Source organism: Elaeis guineensis, chromosome 5, assembly GCF_000442705.2.
Source record: "Elaeis guineensis isolate ETL-2024a chromosome 5, EG11, whole genome shotgun sequence".
NCBI lineage: Eukaryota > Viridiplantae > Streptophyta > Magnoliopsida > Arecales > Arecaceae > Elaeis > Elaeis guineensis.
Window position 1 is genome coordinate 30,040,779 of NC_025997.2, and position 18,733 is coordinate 30,059,511.

Below are 18,733 nucleotides of genomic sequence, written 5' to 3' on the forward strand. Positions count from 1 at the left end.
TGACCTGAAAAGTGAGACTTTCATCTAAAAATTGTCTCCAGATTAAGCTGCTGGAAGCTGGGGAACCACTCCATTATTTTTTATTATACTTTAATAAACATGTTTTAATACATAAGAATCCTAGCAGTTAGCATTACATGACAAAGTAGGCAGCTTTGTGCCGTTGAGAAATAATAATTAGTACTAAACTCTCTGTCAGAATCTTTTAATTCATTGGATGAAAAGCCAAGCCGAAACTTTTAACAGGAAAGACAACGAACTGCTGAATCTTTTTAACAGTTCAGGAACATGAATAGTGAGCAACTGAGTGCAGGGGGCCGCTATAAACATGATAATTATTTTAAGGTAACCCAAAAGTTGTTTATTGTTTCAGTTTGCACGAGAAGCTACCTTCTCTTGTGAGGATAATTAATTAACTGGTCACAGATTTCAAATTTGGAACTACAAAGGAGTTAAACGATTTATTAAGGAAGTTACAGGGATTATGAATCGATGTTTTATTCTTTGTCTTTGGCAATTAATCAGCAAATATCTTCAAATTTAAGGGTCTACCAGAAGCATTAATACTTCAGATTTAAAAGAATTGCTGCTATACGTATATTACAGGACTAGAAATATCTATGGAGTTCTTACTTGAAAAGTGGGGGAAATCCAAGGCATGAAGTAGATTCATGCTTTTTTATGGACTTGAAATGCTAGTATTCCATGTCATCCATCAGTCTGTTATAAGGATGATAAATATATTAAGATAAAACCAAAAGCTGTTTGTTTGTCAGTTTGGTGCAAGAATTGACTTGCTGTTATTAGGATGATAAACTAACCAGGTCAGAAATTTCAAATTTGTAATTTTAGAGGACGTTGAACCATTTACTAAGGGAGTTGTGGAGGTTATAACTGAACATTTTATTCTGTGTTAACAATTAATCAGTAAAGTTATACCCATCCTACATATAAAAGCAAATATTTTGAAATTCTATCTGTCCTTTTTTCTTCAAAAAACACATCATTCCACCTCTTTTACAATGTTTTTAACTAATTCCTATTTAAATAAATTTGACAATTTGTTAAAAAGTAAAGCAAAATCCTAGCTTTTACAAAAAGGAAAGGAAGAGAATAATTGGATTATATTATCAAGGAGACAAAAAGAAAAAAAATGAGATCCCATTATTTATTTTTCTTCTTAAAACTTTATTCCATGTATCTGGTTGTTAACTCTCTCAAAATTCAAGGGTCTATCAGAAGGATAAATACTTTAAATTTTAAATAATTATCACTAAATTACCCAAAAAAAATTGCTACACATATATTACACTACTAGATATATGTGAGGAGCCAATCAAATGAAATATTTTTTGAAGAGGAAGAATGCCACAATGCCATATCATGGTTTGGAACACCATGTCCCTACATGGTTAGACAAACTTTCATTCTGTGTCTGGTCCTACCCTTGAAAGTTCTGTTTGAAAACTAGGGATTCAATCAGTTTGATTTGCATGACTCACGGAGTTGAATCCAGCTGAAAGAAATACAACTAATAATGGTACACCTCCTATCCGAATCACAACACACAATTCAACTGGATTCCAATTCAAATCCCAGACTATCAAGCTTTGCCCAATTAATTGACCCAGCCACATTATGGACTAGATCCATTTATGGGTTTATTAACTCCACAAACAATCTGAATCTAGGAACTTTGGCAGATGGAGCAGCGAAGACTCAAAGGAGAAACCTTGAGATCTTAAAAGATTCATCCAAATGATTGATCAACTAAGTTGGAATCTCAAACAAACTATAATGAATCATCCAATCAGCTATAATTCATGAAATAAGGACACAGCAATCCATTTGATTGTTCAATGTAAAGACAACCTTAGTGTTTCACTTATCGGCAGTCCAACAGCATGTGGAATGAGTTGACTATACCAGCCCAATGAGATGTAGAACTGACCACATAAGTATTTCATTTTTTGATTAAAAAAAGAAAAAAAAAAAGATGGGAGAACTCATGAAGGATGTCCAATAGAAAATCTGGTGACTGCCATTCCAAGCACAAACATAAGAACAGGCCCACTGCCAGCCTAACAGATCTGCTCCAAAACTTGCTCCTCGAACCTTGTTTTATGACCATGTGAAACAAGAATGAGACCCTGTCACTATCAACTATAGTGGGATACAATAAGCTAATATGATTCACCAACTTACATGTCTAATTTTAGGATTATAATAAGAAAATCAAAAGGCAGGTGCATAGATATATCCAACTGCATCAAAATAGTCACATATGAGTCGGCAGAAGAAACAAGTGGGATGAGCTGGAGAGTGCCTGCCACCCAACAAAGTTTGCAGTTTAAATCAGGGATATCCCATCATACCCGGATGCATCTGGCAACCAACACATTGGGTCTCATTGCCATGTTCCCTTGACCCACTCCCAGAGGAATATCAGATCTTAGTGCCACAATTTCTGCAAAAACTACCAGACTTGTAGATCAATTCTGAATCAGGGGAGAGAGACATGGATTCGGAAATGAGGTGAAATAAAAATAGTATCAGAAGAGTTCTTTGTCTTGACCAAGTGAAACTGTTTCATTTGATATATTTTGGTAATAATACAACAAACATTTCTCTATATACCATAAAAACAATTCAGTTATCTGACCAATAAATGCATATCCAAATAACAAATCTCTTTACAATAAATCATAAACCAGGGCCACTTAGCCCTGCAATGTGAATGAAACCCTGCTTCAGCTGCAAATATGGACAGAATTTGTAATGCTTTTTGATTTTTCGTCCACCTTTAGTAAAAGATTTGTTGTAACAAGATGTCAAATAAAAAAAAAATCGAAGAAAACAAAGATCAATACAAAACTCAGGATTTCACATAGAAAATCCTTTGAATCAAAGAGAAAAACCATGGACAAAGATAGTTGGAGATTTTTCACTATCTTCAAAATTAGAGATTACAGACTATAAGATAAAGAACTCTAGAAAAGTACTCATACCTCAAAAAGCAACATATCTCACCAAAATAGGTACATCGAGATACCAAAACAGATATTCCGCCCAATAAAATGGAAAGACTCCTATTAACACTGTGGCCAGTGCTAATCTAAATGCAAGACATACCTCTACAAGATTGATTATGCAATAGAGGTGCACTTTACACTACTTTAGAGGATCTAGTCACCAGCACCACAACATTAGCATATCTACAATATTGAATATAGCTATTAATTCTCCTACATTATATAGTAAAATAAACCAAAGACAAGATTCATGCATTCTTACCAGACCTTGGCTAGAAGACTGCCCTTTATTAGATGCTTAGAGTCAAAGACTACAGTTGTAGACTGAAAGACTACAGAGATATAGATAAATGAATTTGAGAGTGTGCACAAAATGTATAGTATTGGGGAAAATGCCAAAATTAGGTACATAGGCCGGCCCAAAAAATTGGAACAAGGTTTGATGGTTATGGTTGCAATTTGATACTTAATGTTGTTGCAAGACTATGAGTTGAAGTGGATGTGACTGAGGTCGGACTCCTTCTACCTGAAAACTCGACATCGGCCCAGGGGATGAGACATCCAGGAGAACCTGCAAGAGAAGTCTACGCTCACTGAGATTTTTCTGGTAGGAGATCTTTCGATGCTTAAGTCAATCGGAGCTTGAGAAAAGTAGAAAAAAGAGAGTATGAAAGGAAAGAGTCAGAGCACAAGAACATTCTCTTTAAGCTTATTTAAGGGTCCCTTTGTTACCCCCTGATATAGAGATGGAGCTGTGAGTTGTTACACTAAAACTTGGTAGGTGGTTAGGCCTTAATTCTCAAGGCTGCTAGGCCTTAATCTGTCAATTGATCCGCCCACTAACCTGTGAACCAAAATTATTAGTAGTGGGCGTCAATCATGGATCATGCCCATGTTCTAAGAGTTGTTGGAAAATTTCAAGGATCACCCATGTGGATAAATGGATCGGTGTCTGAAGATCGATGTTGAGCTATGGTTCTGCCTTGGATTAGCGCTTAAGTAGGTTACCCGGCTTGATTCATCATCGTCGGTAGGATCCAACCTTGGGTTTGGTAAATGTCCAATTAGCAGGTCGGACAAGAGCGCATGACATAAAGTTGCTTCATCTTAGTTCCTTGGGTCTTCCTTCGGTATCCAGGATTGTCCTATCGATGAGTACTCGATTTTAGCCTGAGGAGGAGAAGATTGGTTTGGATGGTAGATAACCTCCATAACATTTGCCCCCACTTTCGAATATGAAGTACTGAAAATAGTAGTCAATCAAAAATCGAAATATCCAAAATAGATCAAAAGTCAAAATATTTAAAAAAGATCAAAAATTGAAATATCCAAAGTAGATCAGAAATCGAAATATCCAAAGAAGATCGAGTCGAAATATCTAAAGTAGATCAAAAGAGAAATATTGAAATAGATCAAAAGCGAAATATACGAAGTAGATCAGCAGTTGAAATATTTGAAAAAGATCAGAAGTCAAAATATCCGAAGTAGAGCAAAAGTCAAAACATCCAAAGAAGATCAAAAGTCAAAATATTCGAAGTAGATCAGAAATTGAAATATTTGAAGATAATCTAAAGTTAAAATATCTGAAGTAGATCAGAAGGGAAATATCTGAAGTACATCAAAAGTTGATCCTTGATAGTATATTTTGTCAAGTCAATGTCATTGTTCTAGGCCTTCACTCAACTTGTTTGTGGATAAGGAGCATCAGATGACTATATTGAGGGATTCTCAGAGAGTTAGCCCCTTCGTCATCATCCTCAGCCTCTACTTGACTCATCTATGGACAAGGAGCACCAGGCCGCATGAGAGGTTCCTAGAGGGTTAGCTCCCTTGTAATCCTCAGACTTCGCTCGACTCATTCATGGATGAGGAGCGCTAGGTGGCCATGAGGGGTCCTTAAATGGTTAACCCATCGTTGTTGTCATTGGCCTCTGCTCGACTTGTTCGTAGATGAGAAGCACCATATGGTGACGAGGGATCTCTGGATTAGCCCCATCATCATCCTCAGCCTCCACTAGACTCATCCGTGCTTGAAGAGTGTCAGATAGCCATGAGGGATCTCTGGAGGGTTAACCCCATCATCTTCCTCAACCTCCACTCAACTCATCCATAAATAAGGAGTGCTAGATGACCATGAGGGATCCTCAAAGGATTAGCCCCTTCTTCATCATTCTTGGCCTCCACTCGACTCATCCATGGATAAGGAGCGTCAGGTGGCCATAAAGGATCCCTCGAGGGTTAGCCTCATCATCTTCCTCGAACTTCATTCGACTCATCCATGAATGAAAAATGCTAGGTGGGCATTCCATGTGGTCGACCCTTTTCGACCTAATCATCGATTCTCGATCGAGGTCCGGATATCCCGTATTTGATCACTTCCCTTGAAAATCAATGCTGAACTCGATTGCCTCGAATACATATTTTCGATTATTTTTGATGACTTTATTTGTGGTTAGCTATAACCAACATTTAACAAGAGACCTACATCAAAACCCAAAGGAAACATTTTCATTGATATAATTAATGGATATATGACTTATTGGCACTGTCTCTTCGCTCCCTTTGCTCGATCTCCTACCCCCCTGCTATCTATGAAGCTGAAGATCATATTGATGACACCTACCGTGGGTCAGTTGCTGTTGTTCTCCTCATCAAGTAGGTGCCAAGATGGCTCTTCAAGAACTTGAATCTGTCGATCCCTAACATACTTTCTGAAATAGCCTATTTATATTAGGGCTTCAATCTTGTCCTTGAGCTGGAGTCATTCCTCGATATCATGATCGTGGTCATAGTAAAAGCGATGGTATTTTCCCTTGTTCCTCATTGGTGAGGCCTCCATTGGTTGGGGTCGGCAAAAATACCCTTGGACTTCAATTTCTATCAAGATCTGAGCATAAGGAGTAGAGAGAGGAGTGTAGTTATAAAGGCACCGAGGGGGACTCCTCAGCCTGGGGCTCTTCTACAGCCGAGAGGACTCTTCCCCCACCTGGTTTGTACAAAGTTCTTCTCAAACTTTCTTACTGGAGCTACTGCATGATGCAAGTCAGCATTTGGATCTGCTAGTGATTGCAGATCAGCTGTGGTAGGGGGTTGCACAATGGCAAACTCTCGGGCAACACCACTTTGGTTGTGGTGAGAGGATCATCGGCAGGAGATGGTGGAGTTGTGTTTTCTCATTCTCACCATGCTTTCTTTGCTCTTCGATTGAACTAATAACCCTCCTAGCATCAATTTATCATTGCAAGACTCCAGTCTGAAGCGGATGTGGTCGAGGTCCGACTCCTTCTAGCTCGAAAACTTAGTACTGGCCCGGGGGTTAGGACATCAAAGAGAACCTACAAGAGAACTCTACTCTCATCAAAATTATTTTGGTGGGGGACCCTTTAGTTTTTACTTTAGCCAGAGCTTGAGAATAGTAGAGAAAAGAGAGTGTGAAAGGGAGGAGTGAGAGCATAAGGGAATTTTTTTAAGTTGAGCTTACCTGAGAGTCCCTTTATTACCTCCTTATATAGAGGTGGAGCTATGATTGGATAGGCCGTTATGTCCTAATTCCCTAGGCTATTAGGTTTTAATTTGACAAACTGTTAGGATAGGAGATCTGCTCACTAACTTGCGAACTAGGATTGTTAGTCATAGATGTTATTCACGGATGGTGCCCATATTATTAGAGTTGTTGGGAGATTCCAATGATCACCCACGTGGATGAATAGATCGATGTCCTGAGATCGGTGTAGAACTATGGTTCTATCTTGGATCAATGCTCGAGCCGATTACTAGGCTTCATTCATCATTGTCGATAGGATCTGACCTTGAGGTCAGTAAATGTCTGATTAGGAGGTTGGATAGGAGCCAATGATGTAAAGTTGCTTTGCCTTGGTTCCTTGGGTCTTCCTTTGGTATCTAGGGCTGCCTCATTGATGAGTGCTCGGTTGTGGCCCGAGGAGGGGAAAGTCGGTTCGGACAGCAGATAACCTTCATAACACTTAAGAATCTATGGTTAATTTCTTCCACATGTCAAATATGGTGTTCAAATTATTTTTCTCAAGTCAAACACTATACTGGTATCTTATGCCATTCTAGACAAACTAGTAGTTATAAGATTTTTAAACAGTGCAAAAATCATGAGATCATGCTTAAGGATACAAAAGTTTAGCAGGACCAGTAGTCAAATGTAGGATCTCTTTCTCTAATTTTGATATTTTCCCTACCACAGTTGAATGAGTTCTTCAAAGCATTCATAATGCAATCATAGATGCTAGTCTGTGCAAACATATCACATGTTTTGGTAATAACATCATGTACCCCACTAAGGGTGCTAAGAGTTTTGCCTCCAAAATGTTCAATAATAAAAATTGCTAGCAAAATTCTATTTCTTTAACAATTGCAAACTACAACTTTATTTCTTTTGGGTCAAGAAGTTTGCCCGATTCAATTCGGAGCTCATCTATTTTCTTTGGTTAATTCTTTAATACAAGCAAAGGCATCAGCTTAAGAGTATAAGCAGTGCAAAAGTAGGTATTTAATATCACACTTCAAATTCGGGACATAACATGGCCATGCTACCGAGAGGTACGATTTTTGATAATATGAAGTCTAATAATCATAATCAGCTAAAATCTCCATAAATAAAATATAATAAAAATCTATCGTTCATTAAATAATTAAACTAAGATTGGTTCAGAGCATCTAAATCCAAAATCAAATATCAAATCTATATCTCATAATTCATTAATAATTAATTATAAGTTCATAATCATCCAATAAATTAAGATTCAGCTGCAAAATTTTCAAGCTCGCTAGCACAGACCCTCAAGCCTAGATCATCCTTCATTTTTAGTCTTATTTATCTGCATAGAAAAAAAAAAAAAGATATGAGCTATACCAGCTCAGTAAATAAATCTTACACTATCTTATCCGAATCAAGTATAAGTTTATACATGCATCAACAAATCATTTAGAGAAGATGATTATCATAGTAAGATAAAACTTTCAAAATAACAGTATATCATAAACAAATGATACCATTGCATATGCATAAATCATACAATTTATATGAACAAAATTTTTAATAATAATATAAATAAATTCATAAATCATGTCAACTTTATAGATAAAGTTATAAATCATTTATTATTTTATTATATCATAATTCTTAATAATTTTTTCAGACTAAATGCTAAGGCCACTATTATATCCATGATAGGCCTGTGATTATGTACCAACTACTATTATCTATTGGTAGGATTATATACCAACTACTATTATCTGTTGGTGGGGTCACATGCTAGCTATGTTTACCTGCTAGCAAGATTATACATAGCTATCTGAGATTCTTCAACCATATTTATTAAAATAAGTATTCTTAAATCATAGTTCATTGAATTATATTTTCTTAAATCATGTATAAATAAGATAGTAGATAATTTTGTAGAGCTCATTATCCATAAATAATTTTTTTATGATAAAACAATAATGAAATCATTCCTTTCATGACCAAATATAAATTTCATAAATATGAAGTTCATATCTCATAAACAGATCATTTATAATAAAATATTCAAATAATTATTATTTTATAATAAATCATGAATTTCATAATAAATATGCTCGATCTTTACAGAATAATTTTTTTTTATGATAAAATAATTAATAATTTTAAAAGTAAATAAAAAGTGTCAGGGTTACTTATCTCTTCTATCCTAGTCCTTCAAACTTCAATCGATGAATTTATCAAATCTATGAATATATTAAAAATATAATTAATTTTTATTCGATAAATTCAATCATAAGAAAAAAAGATTGTCGATTGGATGGTCGGTCCAATAGGTTGTCAGGGCATCGGGGCAATTCAAGACTATTTAGTCGAGGGTCAGATCTAAATGACTCGATCAAGAAATAGTAAAGTATAGATTGGATCAAAATCAAGATCGATCAATAGGATTCATCAATAGTAGATTTCAAATATACTAGACATGACCAGATAATCGGTTTGACTGCATGGATGTCGAAGTAATTTTGGATTGTCTTGTTTTCATCTCAGGTTCATATGTACTGGGGTTCATGGGTCAGATATAGAGAGAGAGAGAAAGTAGAGAGGAAAAAACCCCTAAAGAGAGAAGGACAAAGAGAAGAGAGAGAATTCTCTTTCTTTTTTCTTCTTCTCTTTTCTTTTCTTTTCTTCTTCTTCTTCTTCCTTTTATTTTTCTTTTCTTGTTCTTTTCCTTTCTTCTTTTTTTTGTCGAATCAAGAACCAAGGGGGTTGATGGCTCATGGTTGGTAGTCTAGTGGTGACATAGGTGGCCAGTAGCGGCAGAGCAAGGGATGGCTTGCGGTAGCGCCTAAGGCTAAGAGAAGAAGGGGAAGAGAGAAAGAGAAGGAAGGATCAGGGCCTTACCTTGGCTCCGATGGTATGTTCAACCTCGATTTTCGATAGGTGCAAGAATAGGAGGCTGCAGCTTCAATAGGAGAAAAGAGAGAGAAAAGTGTTTAATGCTCGCCTGTGGAGAGCTATAGGTGGTCATGGGGGATACAAATAAGGAGCCCTAGGGTCCTCTTTGCCTTAGGACTTCCTCTTTTCCCAAAATCAAATGGAGAAGAAGACTCCCGATGGGAGTCTTCTTCTCCCAGCATTTTTGTTCTTCTTCTTTTTTCTTTTCATTTTTTCTTGGCTGCTTTGAGATTTATGTGGCTGATTTGGGTTATCATATTTAAGATGTACATTACGTAATGACAAGGACTTGGTCAGATGTACAATTTTTCCATTCAAATTCATATTTGTAGTCTTTTGACAATATGCTTGGAGGATATTTCATCCTGAAATTCAAAATCAATCTAACAATCAGCTACCTTCCACAATTAAGGGAAGTAAGAACTAAAATTGCTCATTACCATTCCCTCTTTAAACTTAATAAAAGATGAAATATAAAATTCCTATAGATACTTAATGATGATCAAGAGTTGGGTTATGGGATATATTTTGCTCACATGTATGTGATCTAAATTCTTTAATGAACAACCCATCGTCATAAATGCAATCAAATTTTAATTCCAGCATACCCTCAAGTAAATCTAACTAATCCTCCTATGCTAATTTATTTATATGAATTCTAGAGGGGGGAGAGACATCCGTATTCACTCTTTGTCATAACTCACATCCTTGAAAACTTGAACGTGAATGAGGGAAAAAGACTCAAACAATGTGTATATAAATTTTTACTACACCTTAACTTGCAAAATACTCTACACCTCTAAAGTTTAATGAGTCGATCAAAACACATGTTTGTCCATTTCATTTATTATCGAAAGAACTAGGTTTTCCAAATTAAATCTAATAATGGTTATAATTTGAGTCTATCAACATTCAGTATCTCCTAATAACAATGATAAATCTCAAACAATTACTTAATTTCAAAATTTATGCCTATAATTCCAAGAAAACTCTAATTAAATCCACTATTTTTCACACAGGTCAGTTATAATCATCTTTAACTTTAGAAGAAGCAAGAATACACAAGATTCAATTGACATTAAGATCACCAGATAATGATTATCTGAAATAAATAAAATAAAGGTACCATCTTTGCTGCATTAGAGCATGTTGTCGTAAGTCTCCAGTCTAAGGTGTGTGGATGTGATTGGTCTCCTTCCGATCTAGGGATCAACCTCAATCCGAAGACTAGGACTCCTTAAGAAACCTGAAAAGAAAGTCTAGTCTCATTGGAGATTCTCAGGTGGGGGATCTTCTGATTCTTAAGACAACTAGAGCTTGAGAATAGTAGAGGAAAGAGTATGGAAGTAAGAGAGTAGATTTGTTCTCTTAGAAGAAGAACTTATTTAGGAGTCTCCTGTCCCACCTTTATATAGGGGGAGGTAGCTATAAGTTACCTCTAAATTCGGTAATAAAAGTAGAGAATTAGTTAAGATTTTAAATTGTTGACCTCATGATTGATTTTGATGATTATCAAATTTTGAGTATATTATATATCTAATCATGTGTTTCAAGAATATTTATAAGTTTTTTCAGATGTTAAAATTAAAAAAATATTTATTGAAAAAGATCTCGATAAAATTCACTAAGTCAAACTCTTCAAAAGAGAAATTCAAATTAAGACTTAGTGAAGTCAACCCTAGAGCAAGATGAGCTGACTCTTTCACTGAAACAAAGATGGCTCGTTATGAAGAAAATAAAAGTGAAAGATAAAAATATCATTTAGAAGAGGTTGGAGCCAAGAAATTTAAATTTGAAAGGTCAAACAATGAAAAAAAATGAAGTTAAAAAATCATAGCCGATCCATACAAGAATCGAGCCAGCTCTGGCATGGAATGCCCTTGATATTTTGGTTTGGCATGCAGTTGAGCTAGCTTAAGATAAATTCGAGTCAATTTGAGATAAATTTGAGCCAGCTCTCTCATATGGATAGAAAGATAAATTTTGAGTTCTGCAACTCGAGCCAGCTCGAAACAAGATTCAAGTCGGCTTTGTCAGTACTTTAGAAAGCTGAATCTTCATTTCTACAGTTTGAACCAGCTCGAAACAAGCTCGAGCTAGCTTGAATTCAAGTCGAGCCGACTCGAGATTAGTTCGAGCTGACTCGATGGCTCCTGACAAGCTTAACGGCTAGTTTTTTTATCAGAACTTAATGACTATTTTTCCACTCCAACGATCATTTCAGAGCTTTCAAAGGCTAGAACTCACTCTTTAGCCATCTCCAAATATATTTAAGGCTAGACAATCAAATTAGAAGCAAGTTTTTGAGGAAATGAGAGCTTAAAGTGAGATATCTTCAAGAATAAGAGTGAGCCACATTGCACATCTACAAGAAAGAAAAAAGAAGATTTAAAGTACTGAATTTAGATGGTATTTCAAAAGTAATCATCCACACTTTTTCAAGCATCCTCTCAATATTAAAGGAAGCAAAATGAAGCTTCAAACGAGCGATCTTTTCAGTCTCTTCTTCAAGCATAAAAGAGTTCATTATTTTATTTTTATTTGAACTAAAATTTTTATCTTGTTTAATAATATTTTTACAAGTTTCTTTAGGAGAAAAAAACTTAGGATTAGATTGGTCCAAGCCCTTAATTGGACGAGTATAAGATTTTGGTTGGTTGGCCCAAAAAATCAATTGAGTTGTTAGTGAGCCCGAAAAACTAACTGTGTAAGATTTTGGTTGGTGATCCTAGAAAACTAACTGAATTTTGTTTGTGAGTACAGAAAACCAAACACACTGTAATCAAGGGAGGATTGTAGTGAAAATTTCAAAAAAAGTTTGAAAAGTAGACATAGGTGTGGGTTGCACTGAACCACTATAAAATCTGTGTGTTTGTGATTGTGCATTGCTTTCTTCGCCCTCTTGCTTTTCTTTCTTTACTTGGTTTTAGTTCTTATTTTTTATTTGATTATTAGTTATAAAATTTTGTGGATCATTTATTTTTGCAGCTGCACATATTGATCATATCACAAGTACTTAGTTAAGCTTTAAATTGAGGAACATTATTGTTTAGAAAGAAAATCTGATTAAAATTTTTAAACAACCCAATTCATCCCTCCTCTTGGGTTGCTACCTCTGGCAATAAGTGATATCAGAATAGGTGCTCTAATATTAGATTGTTAACCTAACGCTCAAAGAGTTAAAGATTATTGCAACCCCAATTAGGTCATCATTTGTTAAGGGCCAATCCACTTCTAAACCACCACTTTTTAATGGCTCTAACTATATATTTTAAAAAGCTAGAATGAAAATCTTTATATAAGCACTAGATTATGATATGTAGGGAGTCATAACTAGAGGACCACACACACCCACATTAGAAATTAATGGTGCATCTTTTCCTAAGCCACAAAAGAATTAGGATGAATATGATAAAAAGATGGCTTAATTAAATGCAAAAACCATCAATGTTCTTTATTGCTCTCTTAATGTACAAGAATTTAATAGAATATCCACTTGTACATCAGCAAAAAATATTTATGAAAGATTGAAAGTGACTCATTAGGGAGCAAGCCAAGTAAAAGAATCCAAAATTAACTTGCTTGTTCATAAATATGAAATATTTAAAATAAAAAAATATGAGTCATTTTTTGATATATTTTCAAATTCACTAATATTATTAATGCTCTTAATGATCTTGACAAAACATACTCTAACTATAATCTTGATTGCAAGGTTTTAAGATTTTTGCCAAAAAAATGGAAAGCAAAAGTGATGGCCATACAAGAAGCCAAAGATCTTACAAAGCTATCTTTAAAAGAATTAATGGGTTCACTCATGACCCATGAGTTGAACATAGCTCAAAAAGAAGAAGAAGAAGAGCCAATGAAGATGAAGACCATTACCTTTAAGTCTACTGCGCAATATGAAGAAAGTGATGAGTCGGATGAAGAAAAAAATGAAGAAGAGAGTGAAGATGATGAGGACTTGACACTTTTAACAAGAAAATTCAAGAAGTTTCTTAAAGAGAGAGATATGAAGAAGAAGAAGAATGAAGAAAAGAAAAATATCACTAGTTGTAAAAAATACTCCAAAAGAGCAAAGAAAAGAGCTATGCTAGGAATATGGGAAGATAGCGACACATGAAGTTTGGATGAGGAAGAGGAAGCATCAAATCTTTGCCTCATGGTCAATGAAGATAAGGTAAATTCTGAAAACTCCTCCCATCTTACTTTCAATGAGTTATTTGAGGTCTTTAACAATTTAATGCATGAATTCAAGATGTTAAGGCTAAAAAATAAAGAGCTTAGAAAATCTAATCCTTCTTTGGCCGAAGAGAAAAACAAAATTTTGAATGAAAAAGAAGATCATTTGAAAAATATGAAAAACATAGCCAAAGAAAAAGAAAATTTCTTAAAACAAATGAAAGCTTTAACTAGGGAAAAGAAAAATCTTGCAAAATCTAAAAAATTTCTAGTTGAAGAAAAAGAAAAACTTTTGAAATCTCAAAGATCTTTAGAGGATGAGAAAGATAAATCCTTGATTTCTGAAAAATTTCTTTTAGAAAAAAATGCCCAATTAAAGAAAGAGATTGAAAGCTTAAAGTCTATACTTTAAAAATTTAGTATTGGATCTCAAAAGTATCAATTCATTTTAAATAATCAAAAGGCTATTTTTGATAAAGTTGGAATTGGATACAATTCATTGGGAAAACAAAAATTTATCAAAAACATGCTTAACAAAGCTTCAATTGAAAATTATTTAATTAAATATTTTAAATATAATAAAATTGATCACAAAATTTTTGAATGTAATGCTCAAAAAATTGGCCAAACTTCTATTAAACAAATTTGGGTTCTAAAATAGACCATGTTCTCTAACCTCCATAGATCCAAGATGACTTGGGTACCAAAAATTAGTAAATAATTTTGTAGGTACCCCAAGGATCCAATGGAATGAAAAGAGAAAAATATTATAGATGGGAGCCTTGGAACTGAACTTCAATAGGTGATGATATTTGGTATAATCTAAACCTTTCTCACATCATTCCATCAATGATTGTTAAAATTATTTTGATTGAATCTATTTTAATGATCTATTAATATAGTTTTATATTGTGTTTACTTGAAATAGTTTTTATGCATTGATATGATTAGTATGATGGATTGATTTTAATGTTTGCAATGAGTTGAATGTTTTCATTTTAAAAATCAATAGACTCTCCTCTATGTTTCATTTTTGAATCAATTTAAAATGAACTTATCTTAAAATTTAGCATGATATTCTAGCTTCTCCATATCAAAATTTGCAATTGATAAACCTAAATTGAAAGAAGCTTAGTTGTTGAATATTTTTTATCATAAAAATTATTAATGTTGATATTGCCCCCATAAGATGCTAAATTATCATAATTTTCCTAATAAATACATGAAATAAGTACTTGAAGATTAGACACTCAATCATAAAACTCAAGTGCTTGTTGTGTTACATTACATCTTAGATTTACCCTTAAGGATTTAAAAATTTTCTAGTTAAACCAAAACACATAGAGCTTTTATCTAGATTTTCTTTCTTGATATCCTCAATTTGAATAATTATCTCACCCTCAATTGATCAAACTTTTTTATTTTCAAATTTGATTTGAATATCATTTTTGACCACTTTGGAATTGACTCATTTCTGAGACAGGTTGATCCTTTTTTTGGGATAGGGTGTTATAACCCGAGCTGTCCCTTTTCTTGTTCTTTCTAGCTTTTCTATTTTGAACCAGAGCTTCCTCCAAACATTTCACTGCCTAATTCATCCTCTCTCCACTCAAATCCTACTCCATTTCTGGTGACTTGGTATTTATGGCACCCTAAAGTTTGTGGCTCAATAGGCTAAGTGCTCACTCACGATTTCTAATGAGGTTCCAGTTACAATTCCACTGACTGAAACTCAACTTGAGGAGCTAATCATTCAGACTATAGAGGCATAGGTGGACCATCCAAAAAGTTTAGACAGATTATATTTTGATTGGACGAGGATGCACTAGTTGAGAGGATCTCTTTCCGAGTTGTCAGCGAGGTCAGAGCAGAGTTTCAACGATTAGCATCAGAGATCTTTGCCTTGATGGGAGAGAAATTTCAGAGACTTGCTTTAGTAGGGACAGACTCTCGAGGCCAGTCATCCAGAGCTACCAGATCACCATTTTCTTCCCAACCTGATCCATCATCTTAGAGCCTCTTGATCATTTTATTAGAATGCTAGAACATTCATTGTAGAATCATAGTTCTCCTAGCAATCTAATTTTTGGTTGTTTTGCATGTATACATCATTTTACTTTTGAAATTAATTAAATATGCATAGTTTGGAAGAAAAAAGAGGGAGTATCAAGTTAAATAAATCATTTGGTACTAACTATGAAAAATAGGGGGAGATAACATTATTAGAACTTAAAGGAGAAATTACTTTGGAACTTAATGAAAATAGAAATTATTGATTTATTTGTACACCTCTATTGCCTTGATTTATTCTTGAAAAATTATTTGTACCTGATTTCATCATTCACACTTTACATGACTTGATTGTATTAATATTTTGATAATTAACTAATATCAAAAATATTTTTGATCAATTTTTTAAATGCTTTTCATAATTTGGTATCAAAACTTTTTTTAAGAAGTTACCATTTGGATTGGTTTTCAGGATAAATAGCATAAAGATGATTATTTTCATAATTGGTATCATATTTTCATAATTGGTATCAGATGGATTATGGGTATCATATTTTTATAATTGGTATCATATGTTGTCTTGTACTCAATTGTTTAAACCTTTTGGCAAAACAAAAAGATATTTGTTTGTCTCAAATATATTTTGCATAACCTTGACATTATACCTATAAGATAAATTCTAAAGATTGGTATCTTTATAAATCAAATTGATTAATACTTCTTGAGAATAAAAAGAAATACTTTTTATAAAATTAAATATGTCTCATGTCATACTTTGAATCATCTACTCAATATGCTCAATTTTGAAAAGATCTATCTTTTTGGGATCTATCGAGTTTAAAGCAATTTTGTAACTAAATTTAAGAATCTACTCGATGCATCTATCTTATTCAAAAAGGAAGATAAAAAGTTTTTAAATCTATATTATTCTAAAATTCCATCTGAAATTTGAAAAAGTAAAAAAGTTATGAAATTTGAATATAATTAATTCTAATGATGTTCTTTTTTTTTTGACAAAAAAATGAGTATTATGTCTCAAATTAATTTTATATTAATATATTCCTGATATAGCAATATTTGAGATGAAGTTGAAATATTTATATTCTTTTTCTGAACTTAAGAGATTGATGCTTGAAATATATTCTATGCTTGACTATCATAATAATTTTTTTTAAATTTAAAATCTAAATTTAAAAATTTGGATAATCTGAATTTAAAAGTCAAATTTAATTGGTATCAATTAAAGGTGCTTAATTTGAGAGAAAAAGGGGGAGAAAGCATCATACCATAAAATTTTCTGATATTCACTCTTAAATACAGGAGGAGAGATATTGATTGAATTAACTAATTTGATTTAATTAGAAATATCAATGATTTTGAATATTGATCTGAAACTCTTAATCAATTGCTTTATAGTTTTTCTAATTTATGCTTTCATATGTTCATTCTATTTGATTTACTTGATTTGATTGACAAATCATTTTTGACAACTAATTGGAGTTGAAATAAATTTGAAATATATTCTCACTCCTAACAAATTGATTTTAACATAAATTTTTAATTTTGAAACTCATCATACTGAATTTTTTATGTACTAATTTTATTATTCATAACAATTAAGTGAAGTTAAATTGAATTGAAAACTCATTCTTACTCTAAGAAATGAATTTCTAAATCTAATCTTGCAAATCATTTGAAAATATGAAGATATCACTAAATTTTTGATGTGCAATAAAATTTTTTTATAAAATTATTTTTACTCTGATATTATATTTGATACATTTCCGATACATATCTTTTCAAAACTCAATTGACTGAAATTTATTAAGAAAAAGAAAGAATAAATATTGATTTGCATGTTATATTTATTTCTCTGCTCAAATCTTTTGAAAAGCTCTATCCTTTAATATCGATTTGAAAAATCTGAATTTGATCCATTTAGAAAAGGGGAGAGTGGTATCAATATGAATTTGATACCAAACATGCTTATTTGGGTATTAGGTATACCGTATAGTTTAAATTTGACAATCTCTTGAAATCAAAATTTTTTATATTTGATATATTTTTATATTTGAACTTCGATTGATTTTGATGTTATTTCTTGATTCCTCCCATGAGCTTTTTGATGTTGTCAAAAAGGGGAATAAGTATGTTGAGTATATGCCTAAAGGATTAATGCTTAAGAAACTCAAATAAATTTGATGCTTGAAATTTTATGTTGAGTATATACCTAAAAGATTAATGTTTAAGAAACTCAATGAATTTGATGCTTGAAACTTTAATACTTATTTATTTGAATGAAATATCATTTTGATATGAGTATGTGAAATATATATGTGCAATGAATTAAAGGCTCATTAAGAATTTTTATTCATTATTTATAATGTCTTGATTTATATTATCTATTTTTTTAGCATATACTCAAAGTTTTGCTATCATAAAAAATGAGAAGATTATTGACCCCGCAATTGATTTTGACGATTGCCAAACTTTGATATATCATATATCTAATCATGTGTTTCAAGAATATTTGTAGGTTTTTTCAAGTATTAAAATTAAAAAAATATTTATTAAAAAAGATCTCCACAAAATTTACTAAGTCAAAGTCTTCAAAGGAGAAAATTCAAGTTTAGACTTAGTAGAGTCGATCCCAGAGCAAGATGAGCTGACTCCTTCATTAAAACAAGGATGGCTCATTATGAAGAAAATAAAAGTAAAAGATGAAAATATTATTTAGAAGAGATTGAGGTCAAAAAATTTGAGTATGGAAGGTTAAACAATGAAAAAAAAATGAAGTTAAAAAATTAGAGCCGACCCACCTAAGAATCGAGCCAATTTTGGTACGAAATATCCTTGATACTTTAGGTTGGCATGCAGTAAGATTAGCTCAAGACAAATTCGAACCAGCTCGAGATAAATTTGAGCCTGCTTTCTCAGGTGGACAGAAAGGTAAATTTTGAGTTCCACAGTTTGAGTCAGCTCGAAGCAAGATCTGAGCCGGCTCTATCAGTACTCTAGAAAGTTGAATCTTCATTTCTACAGTTCGAGCTAGCACAAA